The 21,231-nt window shown below is 38.2% G+C and overlaps 1 protein-coding gene and 1 pseudogene across 1 annotated transcript in view; one reads left to right on the top strand and one right to left on the bottom strand.

Moving 5' to 3' along the window:
• Nucleotides 1-21,231, top strand: part of Lama2 (laminin subunit alpha 2) — a 454,349-nt gene that overhangs the window by 161,119 nt on the left and 271,999 nt on the right. The window lies entirely within an intron of this gene.
• LOC110338043 lies at nt 12,685-13,564 on the bottom strand (annotated as a pseudogene).

Raw genomic sequence — 21,231 nt, 5'->3', positions numbered from 1 at the left:
GTCAGTTCAGCATGTCTGACGATGAGACTCACCAAGGCTGTGTAGTCTGTAATATACAAATCTCAAAACAAAATTTTAGTATCATCAAGGTAATAACTTTTTTTTGTTTGATTCTCTGGAAACTAGTTCTTCAGGGAGTCTCCGTCATCAGATCCATATTACTCTGGAAGGTGTATAGACACGAATCACCTTTTCTAAAAACCGCAAAGGCGAATCAGCATAGCCTTGAGCCAGGAACCAGAAAAACCTTTATACTGACCTCTCTCTCGGAGGAATAATATAACCACAAAACTCAAAATCATACCCTCTTTGAAAATTGAAGCAATCCAAAACAAATGAAGTAAACTAAAATACTGTGTGTGCCTATTCTTAGGCCTTTTCTATTTTGCCGTGCAGGATAATAACCCAAAATTCCTGTGGAGCCCACGTTAGAGAATGAGTTAGCTATCCTGCAGACCTTTTTATACCATCTTTAAAACAATTGATTCACACTTCTGTCTATAACTGCTTATAAGCAGGCAGCTGGTCAAACCAGGATTTAAACCCAGAATTCCCTTGGAGCCCACATTAGACAGAATTTGAGTATCCTGTAAGACCTATTAGAGAAATATATCTTTATACCATCTTTAAAGCAGTTAATTCAAACTTTCACTAATATCTGCCTATAGGAAGTCTTTACTTGTTAAGCTCTCTGCCTAGAGCAGCCATCCTGTTATACCATCTATCTGTTGGGCTCTCTGCCTGGAGCCACAGACATTTGTTAATACCTGCTCATAACAGGTAATGATCACTGCCCTCTCTACTTGAAATCAGTGACTAATTTTCCCTATCCTAGGTCTGAACCATGGGTGAAATTCCCTACATGATTTGGACAAAAATCTGTATATGAATCTATCCTAAAAGCAAATAATCCCAATTTTACAAATTCACAGTTAAATCAATACCTGCCCCAAGATGTACACAACTTCCATTCTGTAACTCTAACTCAGGGCAGCTACCTTGTCTCTTTCCACGGCAGGGGACCTCAGAGCCCCCTTTGTTTCAAGGTTCCTGTGCTTGAGTCCAAGTGACTCATCCCAGTGTCACCTTCTCTCACTTAGGAAATAAAACTCTCTCAGGCTAATCTTAAATTTCTAGTGGATTCTTGTCTAACATGTTGGTTCACCACTGGTTGCAGGAAATATTTAAAAAGAATACACTCTATTGTGGGCATGGCACCCCACAGGCTGGCTTGCCATGCACTAGCTGGCAATGGCCGCCCTGTTCTCATCTCTTGTAAGCTCTCTGTTTCAGGGCTCCAAAATCTCTTCACCCAGCTCACTAAGTTCCCTCTAGTGGGTCGCTACCATGACAGCCCCATGCTTCAAAGCTCCAGCACCCTTTTGTGGTGCACATTTGACATACCAATAAAAAAAAATATAAAAAGAATTATTTAATTATTTTTCCACACTCCAGATTTTACCCCCTACTGGTCCATCCTCTGACTGTTCCACATCCCATACCTCCTCCCCTTGTCTTCATGAGGATGTCCCCACTCCCCACCTGTAACGCCACCAGTCTTCTCTGTTCCCTGGGGTCTCCAGTCTCTCCAGCACTAGGTGCATCTTCTCTGACTAAACCCAGGCCTGTCATCCCTCTGCTGTATATGTGTTGGGGACCTCATCTCAGCTGGTGTATGCTACCTGGTTGATGGCCCAGTGTCTGAGAGATCTCGGGGATACAGGTTAGTTGAGAATGCTGGTCCTCCTACAGGGTCACCCTCCTCCTCAGCTTCTTTCAGCTTTTCCCTAATTCAACCACAGGGGTCAGCAGCTTATATCCATTAGTTGGGTGCAAATATCTGCATCTGATTATTTCAGCTGCTTGTTGGCTCTTTCAGAGGACAGTCATGATAGGTCCATTTTTTGTGAGCACGCCATAGCCTCAGTGATGGTGTCAGACCTTGGGGGCCTCCCCTTGAGCTGGATCCCCTTGTTGCTGGACCTCCTTTTCCTCAGGCTCATCTCCATCTTTGTCCCTGTAGTTCTTTCAAACGGGAACAATTATGGGTCAGGGTTTTGACTATAGGATGGTGAAAGACCTCCATATGGAGACTTCCCCACTCCAACCTCGAGATGGCGCTCACCCAGGAATCACGAATAAAAAAAAAAAAAAAACGCCTTGATGTAAACACAGGAGGCAGTTTATCAACGGAGCTCCAGGCCAACAAGTATCTTACACAGGAGACAGAGGCATCAACCATTCGGCTCAAAAGCTAGGGGTTTATATACAAAAGAATCGGGGGTACGGGCATATTCGGTGCGGTTTCACATGATTGGTTTAGCATACATGCAGGTCAGGGAGACTGTAATTGTAAAGTCCAGCCCCATCCCTCACTCCATGCCCTGTCTTTCTGCTGGAGGTGGGCTCTACAAGTTCCCTCTCCCCACTGTAGGACATTTCATCTAAGGTCCTTCCATTTGAGTCCTGAGAGTCTCTCACTTCCCAGGTGTATGGTACATTCAGAAGAATCCCTCCACCGCCTGCCTCCTGAGGTTGCCTGTTTCCATTCTTTCTGCTAACCCTCAGGGCTTCAGGCCTTTTCTCCCACCAAATACCTGATCATGTTCCCTTTTTCCCCTCCCTGTCCCTTCCCCCTCCTACGATTGATTTCTTCTCCCTCCCAAGTGGGATTGAGATGTCCTCACTTGGGCCCTCTGGCTTGTTAACATTTTGAGTTCTGTGGACTGTATCTTGGGTATTCTGATTTTTTTTTTTTTTTGGCTAATATCCACTTATTAGTGATTACATACCATGCATGTACTTTGGGGTCTGAGTTACCTCACTCAGGATGATATTTTCTAGTTCCATCCATTTGCCTGCAAAACTCAGGATGTCTTCACTCTTGATAGCTGAGTAGTATTCCATTGTGTAAATGGACCATGTTTTCTGTATCCATTCCTCCATTATGCGACATCTGGGTTATTTCCAGCTTCTGGCTGTCACAAACAAGTCAGCTATGAACGCAGTGGAACACGTGCTCCTGTGGCATGATAGGGCATCTTTTGGGTGTATTCCTAAGAACGATATTGCTGGGTCTTTACGTAGATCTAGTTCTAATTTTCTGCGGAATCTCCAGATTGATTTCCAGAGAGGTTGTGCTAGTTTGCAATCCTACTATCAATGGAGGCATGTTCCTCTTTCTTCACATCCTCATCCACATGTGCTGCCACCTGAGTTTTTTATCTTAGCCATTCTGACAGGTAGGAAGTAGAATCTCAGGATCATTTTGATTTGCATTTCCCTGATCACTAAGGACTTTGAACATTTCTTTAGGTGCTTCTCAGCCATTTGAGATTCCTCTGTTGTGAATTCTCTGTTTAGTTCTATACCCCATTTGGTTTTTGGTGGTTAGCTTTTTGAGTTCTTTCTTTTTAAAACTTTTAAACAAAATGTTATTGCATGAAGGTTGTCGCATAATTGGATACTTCTCTACTTTGTACACAATCATTCCCACTCTCCATAGAAAGGCTGCTTCTGAACTTCTCATGTGGGGACACAGCGCTACAGTCCTGATGCTAATAGAACATCAGTAGAGATTCCTCAGTGGTTTAAGTTGAAAGCAGGATACTGGTATATGGCTCTTGCACCCAACATCAGGAATGTACAAATGTCTTTATTCAAAGATACAAAATAAATTATCTGTAGGCATGGACAGTGATATCCGTAAACCATTATATTTTGTCAAAAAAAAAAAAATAGTAACTGATAGTTATAGTCATCAGCTTTTGATCATTTTCTCCAGGTGACTTCTCTGAAGTTGTCGATGAGGAACCTGCCTTGAGTTATTTATATATTTTGGATATTAGCCCTCTATTGGATGTGGTGTTAGTAAAGATTTTTTCGCAGTCCGTAAGTTGCCGATTTCTCCTATTAGATATGTCCTTTGCCTTATAGAAGCTTTCCAGCTTCATGAAGTCCCATTTATCAATAATTGACTTTAGAGTATTAGATTTCACATTGGATTTCAGTGTGAACATGAGCAGAGAATAAGAGGGCTAAGAAAGTACCTGTGACTACTTCTCTGCTTGTAACTTACACACACACACACACACACACACACACACACACGCACGCACGCACGCACGCACGCACACACACACACACACACACACACACCAGTTACAAGGACAAACAATAACATCTTCAGAAGTCAGGCAATGGGGAGTTAACAGCATTGACAGTATTTTGCATAAATAGGCTAATTTAAAGGCTTAAAAGCTTCTAGTATTGGGGGTAGGGGAGATGACTTAGTGACTAAGTGCATTGGCTTTTCTTCCAGAAAACCTATAGCTAACTACCAGAATCCACAGAGCAACTAATGACCATCTATGTATAACTTTAGTTATAGGGAATTCTGTATCAAATTCTGACCTCTATGGGCACCAGGCATACAACTAGTGCACAAACATGGAGATAAAACACCTATACATATAATTTTTTAAAAAAAATTATATCATGTGAACTTATAGCTCAAATTGATATTAGCTTGTCAACCACAAATGCACCTTTTGCAATTTGAACAAAATGTGTGATGATATAGCTTATTTTGAAATGTTCTAAACAGAATATCTCAGTAAGCTTTGATCCTTTCTTTAAATATGTTAAAATGATGTACTGTCAATGTATTTTCAAACTATTATAAATTAACAGTAAGGCATATGTTAGTTAAATTTCAACTGGATCCTAAACTAATTAGGCATAAAAAGAAGGGGAACACACTTTAGTATGCTCAGTGTAGCTATAGTTTTTATGCTAGGGTGTATATTTTGTATCATTTATATACAAAATCATGAACCCTGAATATTGAAATGAGTGAACAAAACAGATTTTCAAATGTCTGTATCCACAGACAAATTTTTTTTTTTTACAAAATGTAAAAGCATGTTTCACTACTTTGCTCCTCCTATAAAGTGGTGTGTCATTCTTCTGAGTTAAAAAAAAATGAATTTTAACTCAAAAAATTACTACTTTAAACTAGTACTTATCTCATTTCTTTTAAAAAATGTTTTCTCTTTTTAATAAAAACACAGCTATATCACGTCATATATATTTATGTAGAATACACACAAACATACACTTATAAACTTACATTGGATACTCTTCTTAGTTTGGAACACACTATCTAGCAGGAAGCAACTTAAAGAAAAACAATTTATTTTTGCTCTCATTTAACAGGACCGCTACTCCTGAAGAGGTGTGAGCTAGCTGCTCACTCTGAGTGTACCGACAGATAGCAACGAGAGATTAGTCCTAGTGCCAAGCTGATGGCTGCTTCTCCCCCTAACTTTTATCCATCACATCACAACTCATGTGATGTTGCAGCTCACATTCAGGGTGGGTCTTTCTTCTGACACTAAAACTGCTCTTTTAGGGAAGAAGAATATCGGCACGAAGAGTACACCACAGAAATGTTCCTGCGTGTTTAAGGGAGATGTGAGGAGAGTGACAGGAAACAAATGGGGACTCTCGCTGTTATAGTTGTTGTTGTTGTTGTCTTTCCAAAAATTGGGGAACCAGAACTTTGCACACATTATTATAATCCTCTGACTTATTTTAACAGTCAAATATTTATTAAGCTTGCGAGAATCTGAAATAGGACAGGAACCACAAGAGGACTTTAACTTCTCCTTAAGAGTCTCCATAATTTTCCAATCACTAGTTAAGCTGGCTCGGTCCAGAGTGGGAGTACCAGACGTGACAGTACTAGATACATTTTGAAGATAAAGCTGAGGACAGTGTTCTTCTTGTTGCAACAATAAGGCTGCAACCTAAAAAAGAAAAGGCTTGTTTTGGTGGACCAGGTAAAGGTGCCATGCGGTTGTGGAAGGCATGGTAGAGGAGTGCAGGGCAGCTAATTACATAAGGTCTGTAGTTAGGAAGCAAAAGTTATAAGTATGTTTTCTCAGTTTGTTTTCTTTCTTCCTTTTCATGTGGGGTAGGGGGCCATGGCATGGGATGGTGACAACAATATTCAGGGTGGCTTTTCCTTGCTTTGTTAGCGTCCTTGAAAGCTTTTCATGGACAAAACCAGAGGTATTTGTTCACACAGATATTCTAAATCCCACCAGGTTAGTGGGAAGAATATCCATCACAAACATGTTTTGACGGTTTGTCTGTGAGATATATAAAAGAATATTCTAGAGAACCCTAAGAAATATCCAAATGGAAGTATTAAAAGTGACAATATACAGGTCTGGTGTTCAGTGGAAAAATCTGAATTGCAGATTAAAAGAATGTTTGGGCCATCAAGACAGCTGCATTTAAATCAGAGGAGATGTTTATTAAAAAAAAAAAAAGTCCATAAAAAATAAATACCATACTTGGGGGTGGAGAGGTGACTCGGTTGTTAAGAGGGCTAGCTACTATTGGAGAGGACCCAGGTGCGATACCTAGTACCCACAAGGCAGATCACAATAATCTGCATTTAACTCCAATTCCAGGAGACCCAACATCGTCTTCTCCCCTCTGCTGGCAGCCCATATACAGGACGTACAGAGACATACATGCAGTTAAAACAGCCATTGGCCTGGTGGTCTCTACCTTTAATTCAAGCATTCTGGAAACAAATATAGGTGGTTCTCTATGAGTTCGAAGCCAGCCTGATCTAATAAAGAGAATTCTAGGCCTGCTAGAGCTACATAGTATAGCACTGTCTCAAAAAAACTAAAACAAACCACACAAAAACAACATGCTGTCTTGAGCAATGGATGTTGGGCAAGTCTTGGTTTTCTGCTGATTCAAGGCAGTTTAGGGTATTCAGTGGCCTTTTCTTACTTCATTTCAACTTTGGTGAGTGATACGTAATCTTTGACAGGATTTTAAATATATTGTAATTCCTTCTCCATTGAAATGGAGATTTTATAGTTCTCCCTAAAGCCAAATGACATAATGTAACATGACAATGCTTTGCAGACTCAAAAATCATCCCAACCACCTGCCTGTTCTATCAAAAATAAAATATTGCAACCAGGCGAGGCCAGATCGACACTGAGAAATTGTACTAGTCTTCATGCAGAACAGTTGTAACTAGTGCTTTACGTAGTTACTTTATTTCTTGTACAACAACAACAACAGCAACAACAGTAACAACAATAATAATCTAAATGTATTGAGCATGCACATGTGTGTGTCATGTTAAGTGTTTTATGTAATTTGCACAGCGCTAATTCTTTTACCTGCATTGTCTAATTTGGTCTTTGCATATTTCTCTGGTATGTTACTACTTCCTTCCTTGTACTGCTCATGGTATAAAGTGTGCTCATTCCTCAGTAAGGAGGAGTGCTTCGTGATGCTCCAGTGTGGGCACTCATCCTTCATCCACCCAGGATGCTGCTTTGGGATGTTTTCAATCTAGGATAGCGGCACTAGAAAATACCCTTTCCTCACAGGGCCTGGACACAGTTTATGTCTCTGTCCTTTAGCCCCTCAAACTGTTCCCGTACTTTCTTCTTCCTTTCTTTTCATACTGATGACTAAGATTGAGAGTTTAGGGTTGTTTTTATTTCTTTGTTTGTTTGCTTGCTTGTAATGTATTTGGGTTTGGTTTTTTTGAAGAAAATACAAGCCAGTGATGTATGTGTTCTCTAAAGTTGTGCTTAGAACATCTCAAATATCAAATATCAAATGATTTAACACATTGAAGGAGAATGTCATTTTCTGAAACATCATGCCATTAGACATTAGGGATATTTGTTGTAAATGCATAGTTGTATTTTGATTGTGTACAGTTAGTTTTTAAGTACCCACAGAACACACGTGGAGTTCCACAGAGAAATGCCCAGATGTGTGTAAATGTAAAAACGGCCACCTATTTCACCTTGGCTAAAACTGCATTTTGTTATGCCCTTTCTTTTCTGGCCATAATCTGAAACCATGCTTTTTGTTTGGCAGAATAACGTTATCACAGAGCAGTCATACAATACGGCCCTAATTTCTGTCAATGCAAGCTGGGCTTAGCAAAGTCACTTTAAACTTTAAGGAATCTATTTTGGTGTTTCACTCTTACTCTTGACATGATTTACATTCTGAGTTCATCTCAGTGTCTTCCTGCTTGAAACGGAGCAGAGCGACATTAGCTGGAAAGGTTCCTGTTACAAGCAGTATCTGCCTGGGCTGCAGACCTGTTACTCGAAGCCTGTCAGAGTTTTCAGTCATTCTTCCTTTTCTGGATATTGTGATTTAATCTGCTAAATTCTATTACTCCCTGAGAGCTGTGCAGCCATATATAAAGTCTTATAACAAGTCCTCTCCCGGCCCTTGGTCCTGTGAAAGCTCTATGCCCCAGTATAGGGGAATGCCAGGGCCAGGAAGTGGTAGTGTGTGGGTTGGTGAGCAGGGGAAGGAGGAGGGGACAGGGGATTTTTTGGTGTGGAAACTAGGAAAAGGTATAACTTTTGAGATGTAAATAAAGAAAATATCTAATCAAAAAAACCTACAAAAATGTATCAAAAATAATTTATAATAAAAAAGAAAGAAAAAATAATGGTAAGTATGTTTGTACCTTGATAGTTATGCTATGGATTATCTTACAAAGGCATCATCCCGTCTCCTCTTCTCCATGGGACGAGTTGCTGTTACACAGACCATAAAGCTTCTGGACCTTTGAATTAGGAAAGCGTTCCCTGCTGTCATGTTCTTTGCCGATGCAAGCATGTGAAGTGCTGGACGTGTAATTGGAAATGTTTTATATTAGTTGTTAGCAGCCCTGGAAGCTTTCTCACTGATAACACCAGGCCCGTGCATTTTCACATTCCACGATCTAAATGGAGCTCCATGAGGGACATAAATGACAAGCCCGACATTTAATGAGACATAAAAGCTTTTGACTGTGACCTTGAGATGTGATTTGGTATTTATGTTGTGAAATGACTTCCTTCCTTCCAAGTGGAGAAACATCTGGTCTGTGTGGAAGGGGTTTTCAGTAAGAAACAACAAACAAACAAACAAACAAAACCAGCAACCATATGTAAAGTCAAGCAGATGCTACAAAATCTAAAGCAGTCAGCGAAAGTTCGTAGGACACGTGACAAAGTGTCCCCTCCCGCCACTAAGTATGCATTTGCTGTGCTGAGGTGAAAGAGCATGGAATGAGCAAGTCTCCCAAGCTGCACAAACATCTGCAGCCCCACGAGAGTGTGAGAAAGTGTGTTTCATGTAGTGATTGATAGCAAGGGTTTCCTGACCCACTTTGAACTCCTAGCAGGGACTGTGGGGTGCCCTGAGGGTCTGTCTGCTTTTGTGTGTCAGGAACTCTGTTTTGTTAGAAAATAGTAAAGGACTCTGTTTGTGTTCCCTTTGTTCTTGAAGGGTATCTATAGTTTATGGGAATTAAGCAATGTAGAAATACATCGCAAACTTATTTGTACATCTTGGAGAAAATGATCAGCTCCACTTAGAAACTGGGCATGACTCTTCCTTTTCTTCATGTTCATTCTCTTTCTTCTACATTAGTTTTCATCTCTCCTATCCTTCTTGGGGCTAGGAATGACATAGTCTGAACTACTTAATGATATACGCATGAGTAAATATGGAGATCCTGAAAAGGTTGGTTTTTTTGGTTGGTTGGTTGGTTCATTGCTTGCTTGGTTGGTTTATGTTTTTGAGACCAGGTCTCAATAAATAGCCATAGCTGACCTTGAACTCACTCCACCTGCCTCTTCCTCCCCAGGGCTGCTGCCCAAAAGCAGTTTATTCTAATAAGTTAGAGAAAAATAAAAGGAAATTAAATGAAGGCAAGTCTGAATGCGCTATGTAATGCACTCACCGGAAGGCAGCGAGTTCTGCATGATTAAGACTTTTTTCAGTTAAACAAGAAAGAGGTCTTGAGAACTCCACTTAAGTTGTATGATCTAAGGATCACGAGTTTTGTATTTACAAAAACTTAAATTCCATGTCAGATAGGTAAAGTATAATTAATGGTGTCAAAAAATGAAATTGTTATATAAGATCAGGCCAGCTGAAATCCCAGCATGGATGGGGTAGTTATTAAGCCCTGTCCCTTCTAGAGGGGCTATTGGGAGTTGAAGCTTTGGGGGCAATGGGTCAGTTTCTTCAGGGGTTACTGGCAGGCTACTCATGCTCCAGTAGATGACCCTACAGCCATCCACATGCCATCACCGCTAAGGAGAATTAGTGACTTCCAACAGTGCATGAAAATGGGGAGGCATGGGTGAGTGGGTAAGGGAGGTGATAGGGCAGATATGCTCAAAGTATGTTACATGCAAAGGTGAGATTTTTCAAATATTAAAATTAGCTCTTTTTGAAAATAAGCACAGGGGCACTTCCTAAATATATTGAACAGATCTCAAAGCAAACAGAACAGTGGTTGAAATTTACTCATGAGTGATGATGATTTTAAAGCTCACTGCAGTTAAATTAATTAATTAATTAATATTGTTCCAAGCCATAACTCCAAGAAATACTCAGATTAAGGCATCATATATGCTCTTTTTGTATCCATATACCATATTATGGGTTGGGTTTTTTTCCCCAGAATGTATGTGTGTTTGTTCAGAAAGAATTGATTATTTTTTTAAATGACGCAGCTAACTGAGCACTGCTCCTCTGAGGCATGCTTTCCTCCATGTTGTCTATGCCAGCTAAAGGAAAACTCTCTCAGAATTTCTGAATGTATTTTCAAAGTACCCTTCATAAAAGCCAAGTTCTGATTTGAAAACAATGACATTCTGCAGGTAGTGAAGATTCACAAATATTTTATTTCATTCACATATTCTAGATAAGAATGCTCATTTTTTTCTTAACATTTTTAGAGAGAGTTATTTCATCTGGTAAGAGGAATTAAAGCTTAAATCATTTCAAAATAATCATATAAATTGGGGTTAGTTTCAGATTTATATTTTTATATATAACTTCATTTATATGCCCACATTCATACCCATTATTTATATGTATATACAATACATATAAATATAATATACATATATTATACATATAATTTATAATATAATATATATTTATAATATAATATAATATAATATAATATAATATAATATATTCCTTGCTTTAAAAATGAGCCTAAGCCGGGCATTGTGGCGCACGCCTTTAATCNCAGCACTNGGGAGGCAGAGGCAGGCNGATTTCTGAGTTCGAGGCCAGCCTGGTCTACAAAGTGAGTTCCAGGACAGCCAGAGCTATACAGAGGAACCCTTTTTCAAAAAAAAAAAAAAAAAGAATAAAAATGAGCCTAAAACTCATTTTAAGATAAGAATTCCTATCCTTTAGATACAAACTTTTCTTTTTTACTTCAGAATTAAACTACCTTTTCCAAAAGTCATGAGGTAAATATATAAAAAAATACTTCTTCACAATAATTATCAAATGTCATGTATGTTTTAGTATAATGTAGTTTTATTTTTATTTGATATAACATGAAAAATGCTTCATGAGTTGAATCAATAGCCTCACATTGACTTAGCACTCAGAATAAATGTTCATCATTGATTCTTGAGCTAGTCTTGGGAGTGCTAATCCTGGTTCTGCCACCCACTGTAACATCAAATTCTTGAACATGTGGTGTCACCATTCCAAATTTCCCAAGGGTTAAAGTCAAACAATGTCATCAATAACATTCCTGTCTCCCAAGGCCATGCACAGCATATGTTCTTTTGAGAACAGGTTAATTTTTGCAAAACCACAGCCCAGAGTGTCACCCAGGACTGTGTTACTGAAGCCCTGTGTACACTCAAATCATTTCTGTGTCAGTGAGACATCCATATTGATAGACATGACGCTACTGTCAAAGGTTTGTTGTTGTTTTTTTTTTTTACCATAAACAGTTACTTCCCAGTTGTATACATGCGTCAGTCAATATACTTGTTCCCTCCGAACTCACTAATAGAGCATATTATTAGAATTTTAATGTTTATCAGTCTAATGTGTGAATGATGCTACCTTAGCAGTCTCATTGCAATGGAAACTATGTTGCAATGTTAAGAATAATAATTTTGTTTATATACACTTTTAATTCACAAACTTATTTTAACTGAATTCTCAGTACAAATAAAAAAGCAAGAGAGGTGTTTCAATAATTTCTATGTCTTATACAGAAAATAAAGAATATGTTTTACACACATGTTCCTGTCATAGATTCCTTGCTTTAAAAAGATCCTAAAACTTGTGTAAAAATATCCTTATGCTTTAGATTCAAACTTCTTCTTGTTGTTGTTTTTGCCTTTTTTTCCCATTTTTTACTTCAGAGTTAAGTTTTCCCAAAGTCAAAGCATAAATATATGAACTATATTAAGAGAGGTAGTAGTTTTTTACATTTTTACATATTTAATTTATTCATCTGTATATATTGATGCATATATATTCCTCTGCCCTGGATATGGTTTAGCTCTAAAATATCAAAGCAGATATGAATAAAGCTAATTCATATTCTGGTGCCTTACATTAAACCTTACAAAGGATTTCTTCTAACATTTATCATCCTCATATCTTTATCAAGTTTTTTTTTTTTTCTGAAAACTAAACAGGCATTTTGGACAACACATTCCTGGCAATAGAACCTGGACAACATTTATCAAACACAGTGGGGAAAGTTCTCACTTAGAAGGACAGCCAAATATCAGGGGTTACAGAAATAAAGTGAAAGAGAATATTTCAAACTTCTTAAGCCAGTTTTTAAAGAGATTTCCCCCACTGCTACAGATTTGAAGGGCCAACTGCTCAGTTACCCAGAAATAATTCTTCACAAAATTAATCAACTTGGCTTCCTCTTTGGGAAGAAAACTACCTTTTTCCATATTTGCTTGCTTTTTTGCCTTATTGTCTTATTCAGAACTAGGTCCTTGGAGTATTTTAGGAGCTGTTCCCTGGTTTTTGAAGGACTCCTGGCCCTTTGATCTTGGTGCTGATAGTTTTGAGCCTTTTCCATTTTGCTTTGATTTTTATGTTTCTTTGGCTGAAGTATCTCATACAGCTTTCTTCACTGGAACTTTTATTTCAGTTCCCTCCTGTTCTTCCTCCTTTCCTCATCTTCTGCTTCTTCCTCCTCTACTTCATCTTCATCATCCTCATATCTTTATCAAGTTTTACTTTTTCTGTAGAACCTTGTTATCTCCAGGAGTAGATCAATTTCCAGACATACTGAAGACTTTGACATCATCCTCATCCTCATCTTCATCTCCTGACTCTATGCCTTCCTCTACAGCTTCGAGGTGCTGTCCACAAATATGCACAGGCCCTGAGCCACACTTCAACCCTAATACTCCAGCTGGTATCACCACACAGCCCCCACGGAAAGCTGTTGGTTGTACATACTTTTTCAGAGCTGCTAGTGGTCCTTTAATTGGACCATCTTTATAGTTCATTGCTTCTGTCTCTATAATGTGTAATTCATCTTTTGCCCCTGCCCCTAAACTGACCATTCTTAATGATAGCTGGTGCTCATCTTCATCACTATCCACTTTAAAGTGATAAACTTTGTCAGCCTTTAGTTTACAACTGAAAAGGTAGTTCTGAAGCCTAAGAGGGTTTATACCGTGTCCAGCACGTCTTCCATGAGGTGGGGTGTGCTCTTCAGTGTGAGGGAAGCCAGACGGAAAAACCTGCCTACTGCTCCTCAGAACAGACGTGCAGGACAGAGGCATGCCAAGTGCTTGATGGTTCTTCTTAATTCAAGGGTTAAATGGCTTGCCAACAGATAACAATGTACTGCAGATGTATTTACAACTTAGAACATATGTATTAGGTGCTGAGATTTATATTATTATCCTTTCCATATAGAGATTAGCAAAACAGAATAGCATAAAGTTGATTTATATGTGTGAATGTCTAGATGACTTAAATATCTTTTTTTTCCTCTTTGCTGATCAAACTTTCTAAATGGTAAAATTTCCTTCCTTTAAAATTAATGCAGTTATTGCTTGCCAGACAGCAATAGAGTGGACATAAGTGAACTCAAATCACTGAAATGTTAAGGTGGATTTATTTGCTTTGGTTTGTTTTATCACTAATAAAGATAAGAATAGAGAAACCAAGAGACACATGTTTTAAAGACAAGTGCAGACTACCTCTGGGCTAGCCCAACTTTATCTTGCTTTTATGCTCTCCCCATATATAATACATTGAAATTATAGATGGTTCTGAGCACTGTTAAAATTCAGCAGATATTTATGCAGGGTCTGCTTTCTGTGAAATGCTTTTGCAAAGTACCACAGGGAAACATTAAGACGTGTAAGAGCTGAGTTTTTCATCACTATGGTCCTCCAAAAATCTTAAAATAAAATAAAAAATTCTTTTAGAATCATGGAATAAATATCCTTACCATTAGGGCTTAAGTGAGGGCTCTTTGCAGAATTTTAATTTGAAAAATGACACTTACTAAAATGGCATGACCCAAAACATTCATTTCCCATGTAGATGGTGCCAAGTGAAGGGCTCCATGTGTAATTTCTTATTTTTATTACCAAAATGTACTTTTAAAGGAGGAACAATTCAGGTCATATTAATGAAAAATAACTGCACCTCTGAAAGTATAAATAAATTCCCCCATGAGCTACCCACTACAAAAAGACAATGTCTGAATCCCAAACTAGGATGATAAAGCTCTAGGAATGAGCTTCATCTCTATGCGATTCGTATAAGGCTCTAATATTAATAAAAGCATCAGATCACAGACACAAGCCTGGCCATTTACTCTGGAAGGGAACACTTGAATGTCTTTTATTGTCCTGTTGATTCTTCTCTGGTGTCTGTCAGAGTGTCCTCTGAACCTCTAGAATTCTTATCTTCTGAAATTCACAGCTAGCTCCTACTCTCCCTAATAAGATTCGCCTGCAGAGACCAGGGGAGGAGAGGAAATGAAATAGTAGTGGAACAGTAACATTTAGAATCAAATCAAAATACTGCCGGCTTTTGCAGAAAATATTAACTGCACTTTCAAAACACTCTTCGTCTGAATAATGTAAACTGAAATGAACTGTACAGGCAGCATGGTAGACGGGGCTCAGGTTACTAAAGGTGCAAATACTGAGGACTCCCTGAAGGAGAAAACAAACAAACAAACTAACAAACATCCTCTGTTTTCTTCACTCTTGGTTCTCTTTTGGTAATAAAGCAAGGGAGAACTGGACAATAGCTACATACAAAGGTGATAAATATCTTTAAGACATAAAACAACTCCCTAAACAATCAGAGATGATAATTCTCCTTTGAAAGGAGAATAGCAATATTCTCTCCAGTGCTCTCATAACATTTTAAAAAGATTGTTGATCTTGATATTATACATCTGCCACTTATGTTATCACAATAAGACTATTTATTTTAAGTTAATACAACTTGGATTAAAATATACTCTGTTGTTTTAAGTAGCATCAATATTGTGTCTCATAAGCATGAAGATACAATTTTCTTGGCAAAGATCCATGTTTGTGTATCACATGTATTTTGTACAGGAGTTTTGCACATAAGTTAATCTAGCTCCTAGCAAGAGAGCCAGTGAAAGGCTACATCCAAACATAAGTAAATGGAAAGTGACCGTCTGTTGCAAAGACCTCGTTTTTAAATCTGAGCCTGAGAACGCAGACTAGTTTTGTGAATTTGGCTGCTAAGCTTGTGTCTGTTGAGATTCTACTCTTTCAGCCCAGTATCTTATCACATGTGTCACAAAACAGCAATAGCTCTTTGAGTCAGGCAACTTTCAGGGAACAGCAAGTGTTAATTTACTATACAGGATGCTTTGTTTTTTTCTTTAAAATATTCTTCATCTTCTACAAAATGTTCAGGGAATATGTTTCCACAATTAAATCTATAAATGAGGTAAAGAAACACTAACCTGGTTGCTACATACTAAAATGTGTCTATAGGTTTCTTCATAGAGGAGAACCACCAATAGTGTGGTTGTCAATTTGCCAAAAGTATTTTGACCTAGAAAAGGTTTTATAATCCTATTTTAATTGACTATAGATGAGTATATGGACCATGTAATTTGGTCTTGGTCTATAACATGGAACAGAAAATATATGAATGTGTCCATAGGATCATAAATTCACCAGCATATGCATGAGACTCACACAGGCCTTTCAGTCCCTCTTTATATAGCTCTCACAATTATTTTTTGTATCGCAAGTCAAAACATTATATTACTTTTTATCTTTTAATTATCAAATTTAATTATCAAAAAGAAACATTAAATAAAGTTTAATTAGTGAAAGTCTGGTGAACTATGGTGAATTGCAAGCAGAATAAACTTAGTGAGGTGACCCTGTATGCTACAGGGATCTGGTGATTACATTGAGGAGCTATCTCTGGTCATCAAGCCAGATCAGTTGTAAGTGCAGTCATGTACAAAATTTTTACCACTGCTTTGTATTTTCAAATTTTAGATTTCACCACATATTGAGGAAACTAAAATGATCAGATTGGATTGATTGTAGTGGTAATGTTGAAAGGGAAGGTCCAGAAGTTAGCTTTTGCCTCTGTCAGTTCTAATGAATGAAAAGAAAAGAGCTTTTATGAAAGAAAAAATTGTTAGAGTTCTGTGTGAGTTATGAAAAATAAAAGAAATGAAGAAAGTAATAGATCACATGGGTCAAAGGAATAAAGAAAAGAAATATATGGGAGAGAAAGCAGGCAGGTTGGAAACGGGAAAGAAGAGAACCTCTACTGCAGCCATGAAGAGTAACACTGTCTCCAACTCCCTCTTTCAAATAATACTTGATTCTTTTTTAAAAGGATTCAATGTATGTTGTATGTGGATTGTGTTCATACCCTAATACTTCAGAAGACACCCCCACTTCCCTAACCACAATCTTGTGTTGAGAGAGAGAGAGAGAGAGAGAGAGAGAGAGAGAGAGAGAGAGAGAGAGAGAGAGAGACCTGTTCCTGTTTCTCAAACACTCCTGGTTTATTAGGACTGTCCTAGAATGTTGTCAAATGTTACTGATCTGTGGCACCCTTAAAAAAAAACCAAACACACCTCTGCCAGCAGCTGTTAATTCCCCAAAGTTCCTTATCTGGACAAAGGACTTGGTCCTCACCTCTCCCCACCTCACATCATCTCCCCTCACCTCCTATCTTCATGCTGAAATTTTTACCTGGCTTGATATTGCACAGGTGTCATGCATGCCCCGACCTATGAATTCATATGTGCATCTGTCCTGTTCTTTCTGAAAACGCTGTTGCCTCGATACCGTCTACCACCTCTGGGGAACAAGATGTCTGTGCCTCCTTGTCCACAACGATCCCTGGGTTTGGCCAGAGGGACCGTAATACAAATATCCCAATTATGGCTCAACATTTCATCTTTCCAGTCTCTATGTTGACTAGTTGAGTTCTCTATGTTAATCGCCATCTACCTGGGGAAGCAAAGCTAGCATTCTAACATATAGGTATAGAGGTAAGTCACTGGGAAATGTTTTTTCAGGTTCTTTTTTTAAATTACAACTTTTTCTGTTTTTTTTTTTTTAATTTCGATATTTTATGTATTTACATTTCAAATGTTATCCCCTGTCCCTGTTTCCCATCTGGAAGTTCCCTCTCCTATGACCCCTCCCCCTGCTTCTATAACGATGTTTCCCATCCCACCCACCCACTACCACCTCACCACCCTGGCATTCCCCTATACTGGGGAATCGAGCCTTCACAGGACCAAGGGCCTCTCCTCCCATTGATACCAGAAAGTGCCATCCTTTACTACATAAGTGGCTGGACCCATGGGTTCCTCCATGTGTACTCTTTGGTTGGTGGCTTAGTCACTGGGAGCTCTGGGGGGACTGGCTCGTTGATATTGTTGTTTCTCCTATGGAGCTGAAAGCCCCATCAGCTCCTTCAGTCCTCTCTCTAAGTCCTCCATTGGGGACCCAGCGCTAAGTCCAAAGGTTGGCTGAGAGCACACCCACCTCTGTATTTGTGAAACCTTGGCAGAGTCTCTCAGGAGACAGCTATAACAGGCCTCTCTCAGCAAGCAATTCTTGGCATCCCCAATAGTGTCTACCTGCCTGTCACTGTACCAATACCATGTGGTTTTTATCACTATTGCTTTGTAGTACAGCTTTAGGACAGCGATGGTGATTTCCTTAGAATTTCTTTTATTGTTGAGAATGGTTTTTTTTATCCTCAGTTTGGGGGGGGGGGTTGTTTGTTGGTTGGTTGATTGGTTGGCTATTCCAAATGAATTTGAAAATTGCTTTTTCTAACTCTATGAAGAATTGAGTTAGAATTTTGATGGGCATTGTATTGAATTTGTAGATTGCTTTCAGCAAGATAGCTATTTTTACTATATTAATCTTACCAATACATGATCATGGCAGATTTTTTTCCACCTTCTGAGATTCACTTCGATTTCTTCTTCAGAGACTTGAAGTTCTTGTCATATAGATCTTTCCCTTGCTCAGTTAGTGTCACACCAAGGCATATTATATTATTTGTCACTATTGTGAAGGATGTTGATCTCCTAATTTCTTGCTGAGCCTTTTTATCCTTTGAGTAGAGGACGGCTACTGATTTGAGTTAATTTTACATCCAGCCATTTTGCTGAAATTATAAGCTTTAGGAGTTCTCTGGTAGAATATTTGGGGTCACTTAAGTATATTATCTTTTCATCTGCAAGTAGCGGTATTTTGACTTCTTTCTTTCCAATTTTTATCCCTTTGACCTCCTTTTGTTGTCTAATTGCTCTGGCTAGGATTTTGAGTACTATTTTGAATAGGTAGGGAGAGAGTAGGCAGCCTTCTCTAGTCCCTGATTTTAGTGGCATTGCTTCAAGTTCTTCATTTACTTTTATGTTGGCTACTGGTTTGCTGTCTATTGCTTTTACTATGTATAGGTATGGACCTTGAATTCCTGATTTTTCCAAGACTTTTACCATGAAGGGGTGTTAGGTTTTGACAAAAGCTTTCTCAGCATCTAATGAGATGATGATGTATTTTTTTTTCTTTGAGTTTGATTAAGTAGTGGATTACATGATGGATTTCCCTATATTGAACCATCCCTGGGATGAAACCTACTTGATGGTGGGGAATGATCATTTTGCTGTGTTCTTGGATTTGGTTTGCCAGAATTTTATTGAGTATTTTGGATTGATATTCATAAGGGAAATTGGTCTGAAGTTCTGTTCCTTCATAGGGTCTTTGTGTGGTTTACGTATCAGTGTAATTGTGGCTTCAAAGAAAGAATTGGGTATTGTTCCTTCTGTTTCTATTTTGTGGAATAGTTTGAAGAGTATTGGTATTAGGTCTTCTTTAACAGGCTGATTAATTTCTACATGAAACATATCTGGTCCTTGGCTTTTTTTGTTGGGGGACTTTTAATAAGTGCTTCTACTTCTTTAGGGGTTATGGAGTTGTTTAGATTGTTTATTTGGTCCTGATTTAACTTTGGTACCTGTTGTCTGTCTATAAAGTTGTCCAACTCATTCAGATTTTGCAGGTTATTTTTGTTTTGTTTTGTTTTGGTTTTTTTGTTTGTTTGTTTGCTTGCTTGCTTGGTTGGTTGGTGTTTGGTGAGTATAGGCTTTTGTAGTAGGATCTGGTAATTGTTTTTTTAATTTCATCAGTTTCTGTTGTTATATCTCCCTTTTCATTTATGATTTTCCTAATTTGGATACTGTCTCTGTGGTCTCTGGTTAGTCTGGCTAAGGATTTATCTATCTTGTAGAATTTCTCAAAAACCCAGCTCCTGGTTTTGTTGCATTTTTACATAGTTCTTTTTGTTTCTACTTGGTTGATTTCAGCCCTGAATTTGAGTATTTCCTGCTGTCTACTTNTCTTGGGTGTATTTGCTTCTTTTTGTTCTAGAGCTTTCAATTGTGCTGTTAAGCTGCTAGTGTGTGCTCTCTCCAGGAGAGCAATGTGTTTTCCTCTTATCACTGCTTTCATTGTGTCCCATAAGTTTGGGTATGTTATGCCTTCATTTTCATTTTCATTAGATTTTTAAATGTCTTTAATTTCTTTCTTTATTTCTTCCTTGACCAAGTTATCATTGAGTAGGGTGTTGTTCAGCTTCCACCTGTATGTGGGCTTTCTGTTGTTTTTGTTGTTATTGTAACCAGTCTTAGTCTGTGATGATCTGATAGGATTACTTCAATCTTCTTGTATCTGTTAAGGCCTATTTTGTGACTGATTAAATGGTTAATTTTGGAGATGGTGCCATGAGCTGTTGAGAAGAAGGTAGTATATTCTAGTTTTAGGATGAAATGTTCTATAGATATCTGTTAAACCCATTTGGTCCATAACTTCTGTTAGTTTCACTGATTCTCTGTTTCGTTTCTGTTTCCATGTTCTGTCCATTGCTGAGCGTGGGGTGTTAAAGTCTCTCACTATTATTGTGTGGAGTGCGATGTTTGCTTTGAGCTTTAGTAAAGCTTCTTTTATAAGTGTGCATGCTCTTGTATTTGAAACATAGATGGTGAGAATTGAGAGTTGATCTTGGTAGATTTTTTTTTTCCTTTGATGAGTGTGAAGTGTCCTTTCTTATCTTTTTTGATAACTTTCGGTTGAAAGTTGATTTTACTCGATATTAGAATGGCTACTCCAGCTTGTTTCTTGTACCATTTGCTTCAAAAAATTTTTTTTCCCAGCCTTTTAACTCTGAGGTAGTGTCTTTGTCACTGAGGTGCATTTCCTGTATGTAGCAAAATGCTGATCCTGTTTACATATCCACTGTGTTATTTTATGTCTTTTTATTGGGGAATTGAGTCCATTGATATTAAGAGTTATTAAGAAATAGTGATTGTTGCTTCCTGTTATTTTTGTTGTTAGAGGTGGAATTTTGGGTTTGTTGAAAGAAAATTATTCTCTTCCTTTTTCTAGGGTGTAGTTTCCCTCCTTGTGTTGGAGTTCTCCATCTATTATCCTTTGTAGGGCTGGATTTGCAGAAAGATACTGTGTAAATTTGGTTTTGTCATGGAATATCTTGTTATTTTTTCCACCTATTGTAGTTGAGAATTTTGCTGGGTGTAGTAGCCTGGCGTGGTATTTGTGTTCCCTTAAGGTCTCTGTGACATCTTCCCAGGATCTTCTGGCTTTTATAGTCTCTGGTGAGAAGTCTGGTGTAATCCTGATAGGTCTGCCTTTATATGTTACTTTATGTTTTTCCCTTACTGCTTTTAATATTCTTTCTTTGTTTTCTGCATTTGGTGGTTTGACTATTATGTGACAAGAGGAATTTCTTTTCTGGTCCAATTTATTTGGAGTTCTGTAGGCTTCTTGTATGTTGTGGGGCATCTCT

Source organism: Mus pahari, chromosome 21 (assembly GCF_900095145.1).
Source record: "Mus pahari chromosome 21, PAHARI_EIJ_v1.1, whole genome shotgun sequence".
NCBI lineage: Eukaryota > Metazoa > Chordata > Mammalia > Rodentia > Muridae > Mus > Mus pahari.
This window is presented reverse-complemented; position numbering and strand designations above follow the sequence as displayed.